Raw genomic sequence first — 19,571 nt, 5'->3', positions numbered from 1 at the left:
TTTTATAGTGCTGCTTGGACTACATATGGTTGAGGGTTGTAAGACTATGCTAATTAAGTTGTTTATACAAATTTTATAATAAAATTTTATAAGCATATGGTATATTATTGGATAAAAATAATTTAATTATTTTATTCATAATATTAACAAATATATGAAAAACATTATCTCACAATAGTAATTAAACTTTGAGAAAAACGAAGAGGAATATTTTCTTTTTCAATCAAATAATACTGAGAAATGTCTAGCATAAAATATTATCTAGAATTGTCTCTTATTAATGATTTGAAATATGAAAAACGTTGACAATATTATTATTCTTCGTTAATTCGTTACAAATAAATGCCATTAATATATATATACGTCAGCTTTAAACGAATTTAATAAAATGTTTTATCATTATATATAAAGAATTAATTGCAAATAAAAGTTATATACAACCTCAACTCATATGGGACTACCCCCTGAATTTAAGCATATTAATTAGGGGAGGAAAAGAAACTAACAAGGATTTTCTTAGTAGCGGCGAGCGAAAAGAAATCAGTTCAGCACTAAGTCACTTTGTCTATATGGCAAATGTGAGATGCAGTGTATGGAGCGTCAATATTCTAGTATGAGAAATTAACGATTTAAGTCCTTCTTAAATGAGGCCATTTACCCATAGAGGGTGCCAGGCCCGTATAACGTTAATGATTACTAGATGATGTTTCCAAAGAGTCGTGTTGCTTGATAGTGCAGCACTAAGTGGGTGGTAAACTCCATCTAAAACTAAATATAACCATGAGACCGATAGTAAACAAGTACCGTGAGGGAAAGTTGAAAAGAACTCTGAATAGAGAGTTAAACAGTACGTGAAACTGCTTAGAGGTTAAGCCCGATGAACCTGAATATCCGTTATGGAAAATTCATCATTAAAATTGTAATATTTAAACAATATTATGATAATAGTGTGCATTTTTTCCATATAAGGACATTGTAATCTATTAGCATACCAAATTTATCATAAAATATAACTTATAGTTTATTCAAATTAAATTGCTTGCATTTTAACACAGAATAAATGTTATTAATTTGATAAAGTGCTGATAGATTTATATGAATACAGTGCGTTAATTTTTCGGAATTATATAATGGCATGATTATCATTGATTTTTGTGTTTATTATATGCACTTGTAGGATTAACAATGCGAAAGATTCAGGATACCTTCGGGACCCGTCTTGAAACACGGACCAAGGAGTCTAACATATGTGCAAGTTATTGGGATATAAACCTAATAGCGTAATTAACTTGACTAATAATGGGATTAGTTTTTTAACTATTTATAGCTAATTAACACAATCCCGGGGCGTTCTATATAGTTATGTATAATGATATTTATATTATTTATGCCTCTAACTGGAACGTACCTTGAGCATATATGCTGTGACCCGAAAGATGGTGAACTATACTTGATCAGGTTGAAGTCAGGGGAAACCCTGATGGAAGACCGAAACAGTTCTGACGTGCAAATCGATTGTCAGAATTGAGTATAGGGGCGAAAGACCAATCGAACCATCTAGTAGCTGGTTCCTTCCGAAGTTTCCCTCAGGATAGCTGGTGCATTTTAATATTATATAAAATAATCTTATCTGGTAAAGCGAATGATTAGAGGCCTTAGGGTCGAAACGATCTTAACCTATTCTCAAACTTTAAATGGGTAAGAACCTTAACTTTCTTGATATGAAGTTTAAGGTTATGATATAATGTGCCCAGTGGGCCACTTTTGGTAAGCAGAACTGGCGCTGTGGGATGAACCAAACGTAATGTTACGGTGCCCAAATTAACAACTCATGCAGATACCATGAAAGGCGTTGGTTGCTTAAAACAGCAGGACGGTGATCATGGAAGTCGAAATCCGCTAAGGAGTGTGTAACAACTCACCTGCCGAAGCAACTAGCCCTTAAAATGGATGGCGCTTAAGTTGTATACCTATACATTACCGCTAAAGTAGATGATTTATATTACTTGTGATATAAATTTTGAAACTTTAGTGAGTAGGAAGGTACAATGGTATGCGTAGAAGTGTTTGGCGTAAGCCTGCATGGAGCTGCCATTGGTACAGATCTTGGTGGTAGTAGCAAATAATCGAATGAGACCTTGGAGGACTGAAGTGGAGAAGGGTTTCGTGTGAACAGTGGTTGATCACGAGTTAGTCGGTCCTAAGTTCAAGGCGAAAGCCGAAAATTTTCAAGTAAAACCAAAAACGCAATATATACAAATCAAGCTAATATAATATACTTGAATAATTTTGAACGAAAGGGAATACGGTTCCAATTCCGTAACCTGTTGAGTATCCGTTTGTTATTAAATATGGGCCTCGTGCTCATCCTGGCAACAGGAACGACCATAAAGAAGCCGTCGAGAGATATCGGAAGAGTTTTCTTTTCTGTTTTATAGCCGTACTACCATGGAAGTCTTTCGCAGAGAGATATGGTAGATGGGCTAGAAGAGCATGACATATACTGTTGTGTCGATATTTTCTCCTCGGACCTTGAAAATTTATGGTGGGGAAACGCAAACTTCTCAACAGGCCGTACCAATATCCGCAGCTGGTCTCCAAGGTGAAGAGTCTCTAGTCGATAGAATAATGTAGGTAAGGGAAGTCGGCAAATTAGATCCGTAACTTCGGGATAAGGATTGGCTCTGAAGATTGAGATAGTCGGGCTTGATTGGGAAACAATAACATGGTTTATGTGCTCGTTCTGGGTAAATAGAGTTTCTAGCATTTATGTTAGTTACTTGTTCCCCGGATAGTTAGTTACGTAGCCAATTGTGGAACTTTCTTGCTAAAATTTTTAAGAATACTAATTGGGTCAAACCAATTAGTTCTTATTAATTATAACGATTATCAATTAACAATCAATTCAGAACTGGCACGGACTTGGGGAATCCGACTGTCTAATTAAAACAAAGCATTGTGATGGCCCTAGCGGGTGTTGACACAATGTGATTTCTGCCCAGTGCTCTGAATGTCAAAGTGAAGAAAAAAAAAAAAAAAAAAAAAAAAAAATAGCCAAATGCCTCGTCATCTAATTAGTGACGCGCATGAATGGATTAACGAGATTCCTACTGTCCCTATCTACTATCTAGCGAAACCACAGCCAAGGGAACGGGCTTGGAATAATTAGCGGGGAAAGAAGACCCTTTTGAGCTTGACTCTAATCTGGCAGTGTAAGGAGACATAAGAGGTGTAGAATAAGTGGGAGATATTAGACTTCGGTTTGGTATCGTCAATGAAATACCACTACTCTTATTGTTTCCTTACTTACTTGATTAAATGGAACGTGTATCATTTCCTAGCCATTATACGGATATATTTATTATATCTTATGGTATTGGGTTTTGATGCAAGCTTCTTGATCAAAGTATCACGAGTTTGTTATATAATCGCAAACAAATTCTTTAATAAAACGGTGCATTTATGTATTTTTGATTTGAAAATTTGGTATAACTCCAATTACTCAGGTATGATCCAATTCAAGGACATTGCCAGGTAGGGAGTTTGACTGGGGCGGTACATCTCTCAAATAATAACGGAGGTGTCCCAAGGCCAGCTCAGTGCGGACAGAAACCACACATAGAGCAAAAGGGCAAATGCTGACTTGATCTCGGTGTTCAGTACACACAGGGACAGCAAAAGCTCGGCCTATCGATCCTTTTGGTTTAAAGAGTTTTTAACAAGAGGTGTCAGAAAAGTTACCATAGGGATAACTGGCTTGTGGCGGCCAAGCGTTCATAGCGACGTCGCTTTTTGATCCTTCGATGTCGGCTCTTCCTATCATTGTGAAGCAAAATTCACCAAGCGTTGGATTGTTCACCCATGCAAGGGAACGTGAGCTGGGTTTAGACCGTCGTGAGACAGGTTAGTTTTACCCTACTAATGACAAAACGTTGTTGCGACAGCATTCCTGCGTAGTACGAGAGGAACCGCAGGTACGGACCAATGGCACAATACTTGTTCGAGCGAACAGTGGTATGACGCTACGTCCGTTGGATTATGCCTGAACGCCTCTAAGGTCGTATCCGTGCTGGACTGCAATGATAAATAAGGGGCAATTTGCATTGTATGGCTTCTAAACCATTTAAAGTTTATAATTTACTTTATAAACGACAATGGATGTGATGCCAATGTAATTTGTAACATAGTAAATTGGGAGGATCTTCGATCACCTGATGCCGCGCTAGTTACATATAAAAGCATTATTTAATACAATGACAAAGCCTAGAATCAATTGTAAACGACTTTTGTAACAGGCAAGGTGTTGTAAGTGGTTGAGCAGCTGCCATACTGCGATCCACTGAAGCTTATCCTTTGCTTGATGATTCGATAATAAACATAAATTTAATTGTGTTTATTTTGTTTGGCTTTTTTAAGTCAGAATATATATATATATAAAATATATATATATAAAATAATAATTATATTTAAATAAATTTTATTTAAATATATTTAACAATGGTAGCCATATGTATCGTCATCCTATTAGTGACGCGTATAAAAATATTCTAAGTCCGAACATGCAAATAAGAGACATATGCAAGTATATGTACTTCTTAAGGTAGCCAACTGAATCGTCATCCTATTAGTGACGTGTATACAAATATTCTAAGTCCGAACATACAAGTAAGAGACATATGCAAGTATATGTACCTCTTAAGGTAGCCAACTGAATCGTCATCCTATTAGTGACGCGTATACAAATATTCTAAGTCCGAACATGCAAATAAGAGACATATGCAAGTATATGTACCTCTTAAGGTAGCCAACTGAATCGTCATCCTATTAGTGACGCGTATAAAAATATTCTAAGTCCGAACATGCAAATAAGAGACATATGCAAGTATATGTACCTCTTAAGGTAGCCAACTGAATCGTCATCCTATTAGTGACGTGTATAAAAATATTCTAAGTCCGAACATACAAGTAAGAGACATATGCAAGTATATGTACCTCTTAAGGTAGCCAACTGAATCGTCATCCTATTAGTGACGTGTATAAAAATATTCTAAGTCCGAACATACAAGTAAGAGACATATGCAAGTATATGTACCTCTTAAGGTAGCCAACTGAATCGTCATCCTATTAGTGACGTGTATAAAAATATTCTAAGTCCGAACATGCAAGTAAGAGACATATGCAAGTCAATGTTCCTCTTAAAATAGATGATTGAATCGTCATCCTATTAGTGACGTGTATAAAAATATTCCAAGTCCAAACATGAGTTATATGGATATGAAAATAATATTAAGTTCTAGTATGGATATGAAAAAAATGAGTTATATGGATATGGGAAAAATAACAAGTTCTAGTATGGATATGAAAAAAATGAGTTATGTGGATATGGGAAAAATAATAAGTTCTAGTATGGATATGAAAAAAAATGAGTTATATGGATATGGAAAAGAATACAGAGTTCTAGTATGGATATGGAAAAATGAGTTATATGAATATGGGAAAAATGATAAGTTCTAGTATGGATATGAAAAAATATTGAGTCATATGGATATTAAAGAAATAATAAGTTCTAGTATGGATATGGAATAAAATGAGTTATATAGATATGGCAAAAAATTTAATGTTCTAGTATGGATATGAAAAAAATTAGTTATATGAATATGGGAAAATTTATAAGTTCTAGTATGGATATGGGAAAAATAATAAGTTCTAGTATGGATATAAAAAAATATTGAGTTATATGGATATTAAAGAAATAATAAGTTCTAGTATGGATATGGAAAAAAATTAGTTATATTGATATGCTAAATAATGAGTTATATGCATATGGGAAAAATACTAAGTTGTAGTATGGATATGGGAAGAATACTGAGTTCTAGTATGGATATGGGAAAAATAATCAGTTCTAGTATGGATATGAAAAAATATTGAGTTTTATGGATATTGAAGAGATAATAAGCTCTAGTATGGATATGGAAAAAATTAATTATATTGTAATAGTAAATAATAAGTTATATGGATATAGGAAGAAAATTAGGTTCTAGTATGGATATGAAAAAAATTAGTTCTATGGATATGGGAAAAATAAAAAGTTCTGGTATGGATATGGAAAAATATTAAGTTATATGGATATTAAAGAAATAATAAGTTCTGGTATGGATATGGAATAAAATGAGTTGTAGAGATATGGCAAAAATATAATGTTCTAGTATGGATATGAAAAAAATTAGTTATATGAATATGGGAAAATTTATAAGTTCTAGTATGGATATGGGAAAAAGAATAAGTTCTAGTATGGATATGAAAAAATATTGAGTTATATGAATATTAAAGAAATAATAAGTTCTAGTATGAATATGGAAAAATATTATTTATATTGATATGGTAAATAATGATTTATATGGATATGGGATAAATACTAAATTCTAGTGTGGATATGGAAAAAACGAGTTATATGGATATGGGAAAAATAATAAGTTCAAGTATGGATATGGAAAAAAATTAGTTTAATAGTTATAGGTATGGAAAAAAAATTAATTATATAGATATAGAACAAAAAATAAGTTATATGGATATGGTGGCATCAGTACGAAATATGCCCAATTTACATACACCGGAGCCGCAGTACGATAAATACCCAATATTTAGACGTCGTGGCCAAAAACATATATAGGGAGGCAGTGCTCGCCGACCGGCCGTATTGTTCAAAATTTATGTTTATCATATTATTTTGGCAATGCTATATATAAATGATATCTTATACATATAATTCAATTATAGCGATATGGAAATACCATATTATATGTATAAAGAAAAAAAATGTATAATAAAATATACATTGACATACAAATATGGCTAGTTGTATGGATATGCCGTATTCATTATATGGATACGGCATATAGATTATATAAATATGACCAAAAAATATTTTATATTGATATGGCAAATAAAGAAATTACTTGAATATGGAAATAAAAGAAGTTATATTGATATGGAAGAAAATAATGAGTCATATAGATATGTTGGCATCAGTACGAAATATGCCCAATTTACATACACCGGGGCCGCAGTACGAAAAATACCCAATATTTAGACGTCGTGGCCAAAAACATATATAGGGAGGCAGTGCTCGCCGACCGGCCGTATTGTTCAAAATTTATGTTTATCATATTATTTTGGCAATGCTATATATAAATGATATCTTATACATATAATTCAATTATAGCAATATGGAAATACCATATTATATGTATAAAGAAAAAAAATGTATAATAAAATATACATTGACATACAAATATGGCTAGTTGTATGGATATGCCGTATTCATTATATGGATACGGCATATAGATTATATAAATATGACCAAAAAATATTTTATATTGATATGGCAAATAAAGAAATTACTTGAATATGGAAATAAAAGAAGTTATATTGATATGGAAGAAAATAATGAGTCATATAGATATGTTGGCATCAGTACGAAATATGCCCAATTTACATATACCGGGGCCGCAGTACGAAAAATACCCAATATTTAGACGTCGTGGCCAAAAACATATATAGGGAGGCAGTGCTCGCCGACCGGCCGTATTGTTCAAAATTTATGTTTATCATATTATTTTGGCAATGCTATATATAAATGATATCTTATACATATAATTCAATTATAGCGATATGGAAATACCATATTATATGTATAAAGAAAAAAAATGTATAATAAAATATACATTGACATACAAATATGGCTAGTTGTATGGATATGCCGTATTCATTATATGGATACGGCATATAGATTATATAAATATGACCAAAAAATATTTTATATTGATATGGCAAATAAAGAAATTACTTGAATATGGAAATAAAAGAAGTTATATTGATATGGAAGAAAATAATGAGTCATATAGATATGTTGGCATCAGTACGAAATATGCCCAATTTACATACACCGGGGCCGCAGTACGAAAAATACCCAATATTTAGACGTCGTGGCCAAAAACATATATAGGGAGGCAGTGCTCGCCGACCGGCCGTATTGTTCAAAATTTATGTTTATCATATTATTTTGGCAATGCTATATATAAATGATATCTTATACATATAATTCAATTATAGCGATATGGAAATACCATATTATATGTATAAAGAAAAAAAATGTATAATAAAATATACATTGACATACAAATATGGCTAGTTGTATGGATATGCCGTATTCATTATATGGATACGGCATATAGATTATATGGATATGACCAAAAAATAATTCAGAAAGAAATTATATGAATATGGCAGAAATAATTGGTTATATTAATATGATCAAATAATACTTTATATAAAAAAGTGAATATCTTTGGTTGGGTGGCAAAGAGAATTAAATATGCCCGATATATAGACGTCGTGGCCAAAAACTACTATAGGGTGAAGTGCTTGTCTGTTGGTCTATATATATACATATAATATTTTATGCGTACACATTATTATTATAGATAGTTAATATCTATCGTATGGGTGGCAAACGGAATTAAATAATTTCGATATTTAGACGTCGTGGCCAAAAACTACTATAGGATGGTCAGTGGTTGTCCACCAATTAATTATTGAACAAACCATATGAATATCATATGCTGTTGTCAATATAATGTATATCAATAATAATAAAAAATAAGGATGGTACAGTAAGTAGTCCATCTACTATTGAACAAAATATATTATAATATATACTTTTGTTATCAATAGAACAACATATATTAAAATCAAAATATTATCCGTATAAATTTGTTTCTTAAATGAAATTAAGACTTGGCTACGCGGTTAATATTATAAACCCATGATAATAAGGTGAAACAGAGGTCAAGTTTCTATTATATATAGAATAACAAATTGTTTCCGACTTTTATCGTTAATCTTTGGTGGCAGGTATATATGATAATTTATATTAAATTATTATATCCCCTGTCGTTTGGGCACAGAGTATCGCTTGCCGGTACAATGTGTTTACAAAAAGCATTATAATAAAATATAATTGCAATATTAGTGATCAAAATAATTTCATATGCGCTCGGTTTTATATCATATATTACCAGAGAGTTATATGGAAAAGATAAATTTTAAATTTATCATCAAAATGCAAATGATTTAACTCAATATTTATATTGGTTAAACAAAAATTGTACATGTGTGGATACAATAATTATGTATGTTGAACAAAAATGATATTTTAGAATGAAATATGTATATATAATATAATAAAAACTTATAGAAAGAACAATATATATTGAAAATTGTGTTATAAAAAAGTTGTACTTTTTCTTTAACATCAATTATAAACTTGTTATATTAGTGGCGAAACAAGTAAAAATTAAAGAACGTATACGAATGCCATATAAAAATGGCCGTATTCGAATTAAAATAGAATTATTTCACAAAGCAAAAAAAAATATTGAATTAAAATCAATATTTAAGAAAAACCGAACATATAAAATGGAAATAAAATCTATTATATTTATATTACTAATTTCTATTCAAAAAATATGAATGAAATATGAACGAAAACATTATTCTGGTTGATCCTGCCAGTAGTTATATGCTTGTCTCAAAGATTAAGCCATGCATGTCTAAGTACACACGAATTAAAAGTGAAACCGCAAAAGGCTCATTATATCAGTTATGGTTCCTTAGATCGTTAACAGTTACTTGGATAACTGTGGTAATTCTAGAGCTAATACATGCAATTAAAACATGAACCTTATGGGACATGTGCTTTTATTAGGCTAAAACCAAGCGATCGCAAGATCGTTATATTGGTTGAACTCTAGATAACATGCAGATCGTATGGTCTTGTACCGACGACAGATCTTTCAAATGTCTGCCCTATCAACTTTTGATGGTAGTATCTAGGACTACCATGGTTGCAACGGGTAACGGGGAATCAGGGTTCGATTCCGGAGAGGGAGCCTGAGAAACGGCTACCACATCTAAGGAAGGCAGCAGGCGCGTAAATTACCCACTCCCAGCTCGGGGAGGTAGTGACGAAAAATAACAATACAGGACTCATATCCGAGGCCCTGTAATTGGAATGAGTACACTTTAAATCCTTTAACAAGGACCAATTGGAGGGCAAGTCTGGTGCCAGCAGCCGCGGTAATTCCAGCTCCAATAGCGTATATTAAAGTTGTTGCGGTTAAAACGTTCGTAGTTGAACTTGTGCTTCATACGGGTAGTACAACTTACAATTGTGGTTAGTACTATACCTTTATGTATGTAAGCGTATTACCGGTGGAGTTCTTATATGTGTTTAAATACTTGTATTTTTTCATATGTTCCTCCTATTTAAAAACCTGCATTAGTGCTCTTAAACGAGTGTTATTGTGGGCCGGTACAATTACTTTGAACAAATTAGAGTGCTTAAAGCAGGCTTCAAATGCCTGAATATTCTGTGCATGGGATAATGAAATAAGACCTCTGTTCTGCTTTCATTGGTTTTCAGATCAAGAGGTAATGATTAATAGAAGCAGTTTGGGGGCATTAGTATTACGACGCGAGAGGTGAAATTCTTGGACCGTCGTAAGACTAACTTAAGCGAAAGCATTTGCCAAAGATGTTTTCATTAATCAAGAACGAAAGTTAGAGGTTCGAAGGCGATCAGATACCGCCCTAGTTCTAACCATAAACGATGCCAGCTAGCAATTGGGTGTAGCTACTTTTATGGCTCTCTCAGTCGCTTCCCGGGAAACCAAAGCTTTTGGGCTCCGGGGGAAGTATGGTTGCAAAGCTGAAACTTAAAGGAATTGACGGAAGGGCACCACCAGGAGTGGAGCCTGCGGCTTAATTTGACTCAACACGGGAAAACTTACCAGGTCCGAACATAAGTGTGTAAGACAGATTGATAGCTCTTTCTCGAATCTATGGGTGGTGGTGCATGGCCGTTCTTAGTTCGTGGAGTGATTTGTCTGGTTAATTCCGATAACGAACGAGACTCAAATATATTAAATAGATATCTTCAGGATTATGGTGTTGAAGCTTATATAGCCTTCATTCATGGTGGCAGTAAAATGTTTATTGTGTTTGAATGTGTTTATATAAGTGGAGCCGTACCTGTTGGTTTGTCCCATTATAAGGACACTAGCTTCTTAAATGGACAAATTGCGTCTAGCAATAATGAGATTGAGCAATAACAGGTCTGTGATGCCCTTAGATGTCCTGGGCTGCACGCGCGCTACAATGAAAGTATCAACGTGTATTTCCTAGACCGAGAGGTCCGGGTAAACCGCTGAACCACTTTCATGCTTGGGATTGTGAACTGAAACTGTTCACATGAACTTGGAATTCCCAGTAAGTGTGAGTCATTAACTCGCATTGATTACGTCCCTGCCCTTTGTACACACCGCCCGTCGCTACTACCGATTGAATTATTTAGTGAGGTCTCCGGACGTGATCACTGTGACGCCTTGTGTGTTACGGTTGTTTCGCAAAAGTTGACCGAACTTGATTATTTAGAGGAAGTAAAAGTCGTAACAAGGTTTCCGTAGGTGAACCTGCGGAAGGATCATTATTGTATAATATCCTTACCGTTAATAAAAAAATTTGTTAATACAAATTTAATACAAATTACCAATATATATATATATATACATAATAATTATAATAATAATTATACCAAAAATGTGATCTTAAAAGTAAAAGATCAAATAAATTTCGAACAAGCAAATCGAAATATTGTAATAATATAATATTATTACAAATAAATTAAATAGAAACAAACATAAAATTCGAACAAGCAAATCGAATTATTAATATAATAAAATATATTTTATATATTTATTATAAACTTTTGTGTGTATATGGACCATAATATACACGCGTTGCGAGATGTATTGGCCAACTAATTTGATGATGATCATACATTGGATAATGCAACAACCTAAAATATACAATGTTGTACCTGGTTTCAGGTTAATGTTTTATATAAAATTATCAATATATATTAACAAACAAATGCCATTACAAATAATACTTTGATATATATTGTTTATATAAAACTAAGACATTTCGCAGCATTTATTTTAGGTATATAAATACATTTATTGAAGGAATTGATATATGCCAGTAAAATGGTGTATTTTTAATTTCTTTCAATAAAAACATATTTGACCAAATTTAAAACCAATATTATAAAACTCTAAGCGGTGGATCACTCGGCTCATGGGTCGATGAAGAACGCAGCAAACTGTGCGTCATCGTGTGAACTGCAGGACACATGAACATCGACATTTTGAACGCATATCGCAGTCCATGCTGTTATGTACTTTAATTAATTTTATAGTGCTGCTTGGACTACATATGGTTGAGGGTTGTAAGACTATGCTAATTAAGTTGTTTATACAAATTTTATAATAAAATTTTATAAGCATATGGTATATTATTGGATAAAAATAATTTAATTATTTTATTCATAATATTAACAAATATATGAAAAACATTATCTCACAATAGTAATTAAACTTTGAGAAAAACGAAGAGGAATATTTTCTTTTTCAATCAAATAATACTGAGAAATGTCTAGCATAAAATATTATCTAGAATTGTCTCTTATTAATGATTTGAAATATGAAAAACGTTGACAATATTATTATTCTTCGTTAATTCGTTACAAATAAATGCCATTAATATATATATACGTCAGCTTTAAACGAATTTAATAAAATGTTTTATCATTATATATAAAGAATTAATTGCAAATAAAAGTTATATACAACCTCAACTCATATGGGACTACCCCCTGAATTTAAGCATATTAATTAGGGGAGGAAAAGAAACTAACAAGGATTTTCTTAGTAGCGGCGAGCGAAAAGAAATCAGTTCAGCACTAAGTCACTTTGTCTATATGGCAAATGTGAGATGCAGTGTATGGAGCGTCAATATTCTAGTATGAGAAATTAACGATTTAAGTCCTTCTTAAATGAGGCCATTTACCCATAGAGGGTGCCAGGCCCGTATAACGTTAATGATTACTAGATGATGTTTCCAAAGAGTCGTGTTGCTTGATAGTGCAGCACTAAGTGGGTGGTAAACTCCATCTAAAACTAAATATAACCATGAGACCGATAGTAAACAAGTACCGTGAGGGAAAGTTGAAAAGAACTCTGAATAGAGAGTTAAACAGTACGTGAAACTGCTTAGAGGTTAAGCCCGATGAACCTGAATATCCGTTATGGAAAATTCATCATTAAAATTGTAATATTTAAACAATATTATGATAATAGTGTGCATTTTTTCCATATAAGGACATTGTAATCTATTAGCATACCAAATTTATCATAAAATATAACTTATAGTTTATTCAAATTAAATTGCTTGCATTTTAACACAGAATAAATGTTATTAATTTGATAAAGTGCTGATAGATTTATATGAATACAGTGCGTTAATTTTTCGGAATTATATAATGGCATGATTATCATTGATTTTTGTGTTTATTATATGCACTTGTAGGATTAACAATGCGAAAGATTCAGGATACCTTCGGGACCCGTCTTGAAACACGGACCAAGGAGTCTAACATATGTGCAAGTTATTGGGATATAAACCTAATAGCGTAATTAACTTGACTAATAATGGGATTAGTTTTTTAACTATTTATAGCTAATTAACACAATCCCGGGGCGTTCTATATAGTTATGTATAATGATATTTATATTATTTATGCCTCTAACTGGAACGTACCTTGAGCATATATGCTGTGACCCGAAAGATGGTGAACTATACTTGATCAGGTTGAAGTCAGGGGAAACCCTGATGGAAGACCGAAACAGTTCTGACGTGCAAATCGATTGTCAGAATTGAGTATAGGGGCGAAAGACCAATCGAACCATCTAGTAGCTGGTTCCTTCCGAAGTTTCCCTCAGGATAGCTGGTGCATTTTAATATTATATAAAATAATCTTATCTGGTAAAGCGAATGATTAGAGGCCTTAGGGTCGAAACGATCTTAACCTATTCTCAAACTTTAAATGGGTAAGAACCTTAACTTTCTTGATATGAAGTTTAAGGTGATGATATAATGTGCCCAGTGGGCCACTTTTGGTAAGCAGAACTGGCGCTGTGGGATGAACCAAACGTAATGTTACGGTGCCCAAATTAACAACTCATGCAGATACCATGAAAGGCGTTGGTTGCTTAAAACAGCAGGACGGTGATCATGGAAGTCGAAATCCGCTAAGGAGTGTGTAACAACTCACCTGCCGAAGCAACTAGCCCTTAAAATGGATGGCGCTTAAGTTGTATACCTATACATTACCGCTAAAGTAGATGATTTATATTACTTGTGATATAAATTTTGAAACTTTAGTGAGTAGGAAGGTACAATGGTATGCGTAGAAGTGTTTGGCGTAAGCCTGCATGGAGCTGCCATTGGTACAGATCTTGGTGGTAGTAGCAAATAATCGAATGAGACCTTGGAGGACTGAAGTGGAGAAGGGTTTCGTGTGAACAGTGGTTGATCACGAGTTAGTCGGTCCTAAGTTCAAGGCGAAAGCCGAAAATTTTCAAGTAAAACCAAAAACGCAATATATACAAATCAAGCTAATATAATATACTTGAATAATTTTGAACGAAAGGGAATACGGTTCCAATTCCGTAACCTGTTGAGTATCCGTTTGTTATTAAATATGGGCCTCGTGCTCATCCTGGCAACAGGAACGACCATAAAGAAGCCGTCGAGAGATATCGGAAGAGTTTTCTTTTCTGTTTTATAGCCGTACTACCATGGAAGTCTTTCGCAGAGAGATATGGTAGATGGGCTAGAAGAGCATGACATATACTGTTGTGTCGATATTTTCTCCTCGGACCTTGAAAATTTATGGTGGGGACACGCAAACTTCTCAACAGGCCGTACCAATATCCGCAGCTGGTCTCCAAGGTGAAGAGTCTCTAGTCGATAGAATAATGTAGGTAAGGGAAGTCGGCAAATTAGATCCGTAACTTCGGGATAAGGATTGGCTCTGAAGATTGAGATAGTCGGGCTTGATTGGGAAACAATAACATGGTTTATGTGCTCGTTCTGGGTAAATAGAGTTTCTAGCATTTATGTTAGTTACTTGTTCCCCGGATAGTTAGTTACGTTGCCAATTGTGGAACTTTCTTGCTAAAATTTTTAAGAATACTAATTGGGTCAAACCAATTAGTTCTTATTAATTATAACGATTATCAATTAACAATCAATTCAGAACTGGCACGGACTTGGGGAATCCGACTGTCTAATTAAAACAAAGCATTGTGATGGCCCTAGCGGGTGTTGACACAATGTGATTTCTGCCCAGTGCTCTGAATGTCAAAGTGAAGAAATTCAAGTAAGCGCGGGTCAACGGCGGGAGTAACTATGACTCTCTTAAGGTAGCCAAATGCCTCGTCATCTAATTAGTGACGCGCATGAATGGATTAACGAGATTCCTACTGTCCCTATCTATAGAGATAGATGTACCTCTTAAGGTAGCCAACTGAACGGACGTGCTTTTAGTCGTGCTGCTGACAGTCGGGTATTTTGTGTGGTGAATTCGCGAGTTTCGGCGCTGGAAAGCGTTTTAAAATTTGCGGTTTGTGAATGTGAACGGCTGGGTGTAAGAATCGAGTTTGAAAAGTGAGGATAAGGGTGGAAATTCGCAGTTTTTCGAATTGGGAATTTTCCATTGCGCCACGTGCGTTGAGAGAGTGCGCTCTCGCGAGTGCTCTCTGGAGAGAGGCGTTAGGCACAAGTGCGGGATTTCTCTCGTACGATCAGCTGTGCTAGCGGGAGTGTGTACGGACTAAGTGGTTGGTGCCATTGCTAAGTGCTGCCAGATCGCTTGAAATATAATTTGGTGAGTTACTTTACTAAGTTATATTTTTGGGTGGTTGTTTGTTGCCGATAGATGTCGTCCGCAATGGACACCATCGAGTCCGGAAGCGAGTCGGCGAGTAGTCGCAGTAGCAGCGCTACAGGTCGGGGTAGGGGTCGCCCTAGAGGGAAACGCGGCCATCAGGGGAAGACCCGCGATGCGTCGCTAGCCAAGGTGCCGGCTGTGGATGGGGCCTCTGGTGGCCCAGAGCCCGTTGTCGAGGAGGATCTTGATTCTCTCGAGATGCCGCCGCCTCCTGCACCCGCTGGTAGGCCCGTTGCCGCCCCTGGCCATACTCCTGACAATGATGCCACCGCATCTGCTGCCGCAAGGATCGCGGATGCTGCTGCCGCCAGGATCGCCGCTGCCGCCGCTGGAGCTGAGGTCGTTGTCCCCTCGCCCGTTGCTCACAAATCGGAGGACTTTGCCATGGAGGTTGTAAAAGCAGGCTCAGGCCGCGTCGCTGAAGAGCTGGCGGCGATAAGGGAGGCATTTGTGTTGCACTCTGCGGCCCGCCTCTCACAGAGCGCCATCAAGGAAGTGATGAGTATCACAGCGAGATACGAGGCGTTGATTTCCGCGCTGAATGTTCGGAACGCCGTGCTTGAAGACCGCTTTAAGCAGTCGGTTAAGACGCTCCCGCCGCCACCCCAGCGACCGGTTCCTGCTGCCACCGCGCCGCCTTATTCAGCTGCATACCCAAGCCTGCCCCAGCCCTCTGCTGCACCGGTCCCACTGCCGCGTAAGCCGCGGGAGACCTGGTCGGCAGTCGTGCACAGCGCGGACCCGAATATCTCGGGGAAGCAGCTCGCTGAGAAGGTGCGAAAGGAGATCGCCCCAGCGCTGGGTGTTCGCGTGCACGAGGTGCGAGGACTGGCACGTGGTGGTGCGGTTATACGTACCCCGTCGTCAGGCGAGCTGAAGCAGGTGATGGCCAACAAAAAGTTCCAGGAGGCTGGGCTGCAAATCAGCAGGACCCCACAACTGAAGCCGAGGATAGAGATCCGGGATGTGGACACCGCCCACAAGCCCGAGGACTTTATGGCGGAGTTGTATAAAAACAACTTTGCCGACAGGATGGAACTGGCGGAGTTCAAGAAGGCTGTGCGTCTGGAAAAGCCCTGGTCGCAGGCCAATGGCGCCACGGTGACCGTGACGCTGGAGGTCGACCCAGTGGGCTTGGACGTTCTCGACGGAGCAAAGGCATACATAGGATGGTTTGCCTACAACTGCCGTGCCTTGGTACGAACCTACGCCTGCCACAGGTGTGTTGGTTTCGACCACAAGGTTGCGAGCTGCAGGATGTCCGAGAAGGACAAGGTGTGCCGACAGTGCGGGCAGGTTGGCCACAGTGCGCGGGGCTGTCCCAACCCTGTGGACTGCCGAAATTGCCGCTTCAAGGGCTACCCGTCAGCACATCACATGCTGTCTGCTGGGTGCCCTGTGTATGCGGCGGTGCTGGCGCGGGTGAATGCTAGACACTAACCATGTTTAGCTTCATCCAGGCAAACTGTGGCAAAGGACGAGCTGCGACCATCGAGCTCGGAGTCCGATTGCGTGAAAGCAGGTGCCTGTTCGCACTGTTGCAGGAGCCCTACGTCGATGTGAGCAACGGGAGGATGGATGAGCTGCCGGAAGGTATCAGGAGCTTTACCGATAGGAAAGGAAAGGCAGCCATCCTAGTGAATCACCAGGATGTCATCTGTATGCAAGTGGAGCCCCTCACCACGGATTACGGCGTATGCGTGAAAATTATAGGAGGATTTGGCTCAATCCTTCTATGCTCCGCATATTGCCAGTTTGATGGCGACTTACCCTTGTACCTCACGTACTTGGATGCGGTCCTGCTGCTGGCCAGCAGAACTCCCGCAATCCTTGGCCTTGATGCGAATGCAGCATCCCCCATGTGGTTTAGCAAGCTTCCTCCCAACGCGGAGGGACTTGCTAACTACAATCGGGGTGAGCTGCTGTCTCTGTGGATTGTGGAAAAGGGAGCTGCGGTTCTAAACCAGCCAAGTTCGGTGTACACGTTCGAGTCCATGAACGGACGGAGCGACATCGACGTGACGATCGCCAACACTGCAGGATCTATGCTGGCCACATATGAGTGGAGAGTGGACAATTGGGAGTTAAGTGACCACAACATCATTACTGTTGTAGCCAACTTGACGACCGATACAGCCGTTGAGAGCCTAGCTCCGGTGCCGTCCTGGAACTTCTCCAATGCACGTTGGCGGTTGTTCGAGCAGGAAATGGTGAGTAGGGCAGCCGAACTTCCGGAAGACTTCTCAGAATCGCCGCTGGACCAACAAGTCTCTACCCTTCGCAGGATCGTCCACGAAGTGTGCGATCTTGTTTTGGGTAGGAGGACGGCAGGATCGCCGAGATCCAGACCAGGTTGGTGGACCGCTGACCTAAGCGCGATGCGCCGCGATGTCAGGAGACTTAGGCGCCGTCTTCAGGATGCCAGACGTCGTCGTCACGATGACGTGGCCGAGCTAATTGTGGTCGAGCTGAGACGTACCTCAGCCGCCTACAAGAAGCTCATCCTGAGGACAAAGGAGGACAGCTGGAGACGCTTCGTGGGAGAAAATTCACACGATCCCTGGGGGCGCGTCTACAAGATGTGCCGAGGTCGCAAGAAACGGACGGAGATTGGGTGCCTTCGCGTTAATGGCGAGCTGGTCACCAATTGGGGTGACTGTGCGCGTGTGCTCCTCCGCAACTTCTTTCCGGTTGCGGAGTCCGATGCACCGATTGCCATAGCGGAGGAACTCCCACCGCCACTGGAAGTTTCTGAGGTTGGTGCTTGTGTCGCCAGGTTGAAGAGCAAACGCTCGCCTGGCATGGACGGCATCAACGGAACGATTTGCAAGGCTGTGTGGCGCGCCATACCTCAGCACCTAACGGCGATATATTCCAACTGCATCCGGTCGGGGTACTTCCCTGCAGAGTGGAAATGCCCACGTGTTGTGGCTCTGCTCAAGGGACCCGACAAGGACAGGTGTGAGCCATCGTCGTACCGCGGAATTTGCCTACTTCCGGTCTTCGGTAAGGTGCTAGAGGCCATAATGGTTGATCGTGTGAGAGAAGTTCTTCCGGAAGGCTGCAGATGGCAGTTCGGTTTTCGTCAAGGACGTTGTGTGGAGGATGCTTGGATGCACGTGAAGAGCAGTGTTCACGCCAGCCCGGCGAGATACGTGCTCGGCATTTTCGTGGACTTCAAGGGAGCCTTCGACAACGTGGAGTGGAGTGCTGCACTGCGCCGATTGGCCGAGTTGGGATGCCGAGAGATGAGCTTGTGGCAGAGCTTCTTCTCCGGCAGGAGCGCAGAAATCCGAAGCAGTTACGAGACCGTTAATGTCCCGGTAACTAGAGGTTGTCCGCAGGGGTCAATCAGCGGCCCATTTATTTGGGACCTGCTGATGGATGTACTGCTACGACGCCTTGAGTCGTACTGCACACTGAGTGCGTACGCGGATGATCTGCTGCTTCTCGTCGAGGGAAACTCCCGGCTCGCGCTGGAGACAAAAGGAGCGCAACTAATGTCCATCGTTGAAACGTGGGGGATGGAAGTCGGCGTTGCCGTTTCCACCAGCAAGACGGTTATTATGCTGCTAAAGGAACCAAGAAAGCTACTCGCTCGTGGCCCGAATGGAGTGCTTCGACGCACACCTGCGGTAAAATTTGCTGGAGCAAACTT

The 19,571-nt window shown here is 38.4% G+C and overlaps 4 non-coding genes and 1 pseudogene across 4 annotated transcripts in view; all 5 read left to right on the top strand.

Moving 5' to 3' along the window:
* Positions 1-39, top strand: part of LOC138914181 (5.8S ribosomal RNA) — a 179-nt gene extending 140 nt beyond the window's left edge. The window contains exon 1 of the ribosomal RNA XR_011420046.1: positions 1-39. This exon is cut by the window's left edge and continues 140 nt beyond it. This is a non-coding gene — a ribosomal RNA (5.8S ribosomal RNA).
* Positions 40-437: 398 nt separating this feature from the next.
* LOC138914176 (large subunit ribosomal RNA) lies at positions 438-4,369 on the top strand. Its single transcript, XR_011420044.1, has one exon. It is a non-coding gene; the product is annotated as a large subunit ribosomal RNA (ribosomal RNA).
* Positions 4,370-9,553: 5,184 nt separating this feature from the next.
* LOC138914167 (small subunit ribosomal RNA) lies at positions 9,554-11,548 on the top strand. Its single transcript, XR_011420036.1, has one exon. It is a non-coding gene; the product is annotated as a small subunit ribosomal RNA (ribosomal RNA).
* Positions 11,549-12,171: 623 nt separating this feature from the next.
* Positions 12,172-12,350, top strand: LOC138914180 (5.8S ribosomal RNA). Its single transcript, XR_011420045.1, has one exon. It is a non-coding gene; the product is annotated as a 5.8S ribosomal RNA (ribosomal RNA).
* Positions 12,351-12,748: 398 nt separating this feature from the next.
* Positions 12,749-15,502, top strand: LOC138914178 (large subunit ribosomal RNA; annotated as a pseudogene).
* The last annotated feature ends 4,069 nt before the right edge of the window (positions 15,503-19,571 follow it).

Source organism: Drosophila takahashii, unplaced genomic scaffold (assembly GCF_030179915.1).
Source record: "Drosophila takahashii strain IR98-3 E-12201 unplaced genomic scaffold, DtakHiC1v2 scaffold_134, whole genome shotgun sequence".
NCBI lineage: Eukaryota > Metazoa > Arthropoda > Insecta > Diptera > Drosophilidae > Drosophila > Drosophila takahashii.
The sequence above is the reverse complement of the archived record's forward strand: the minus strand, read 5'-3'. Positions and strand labels throughout refer to the sequence as shown.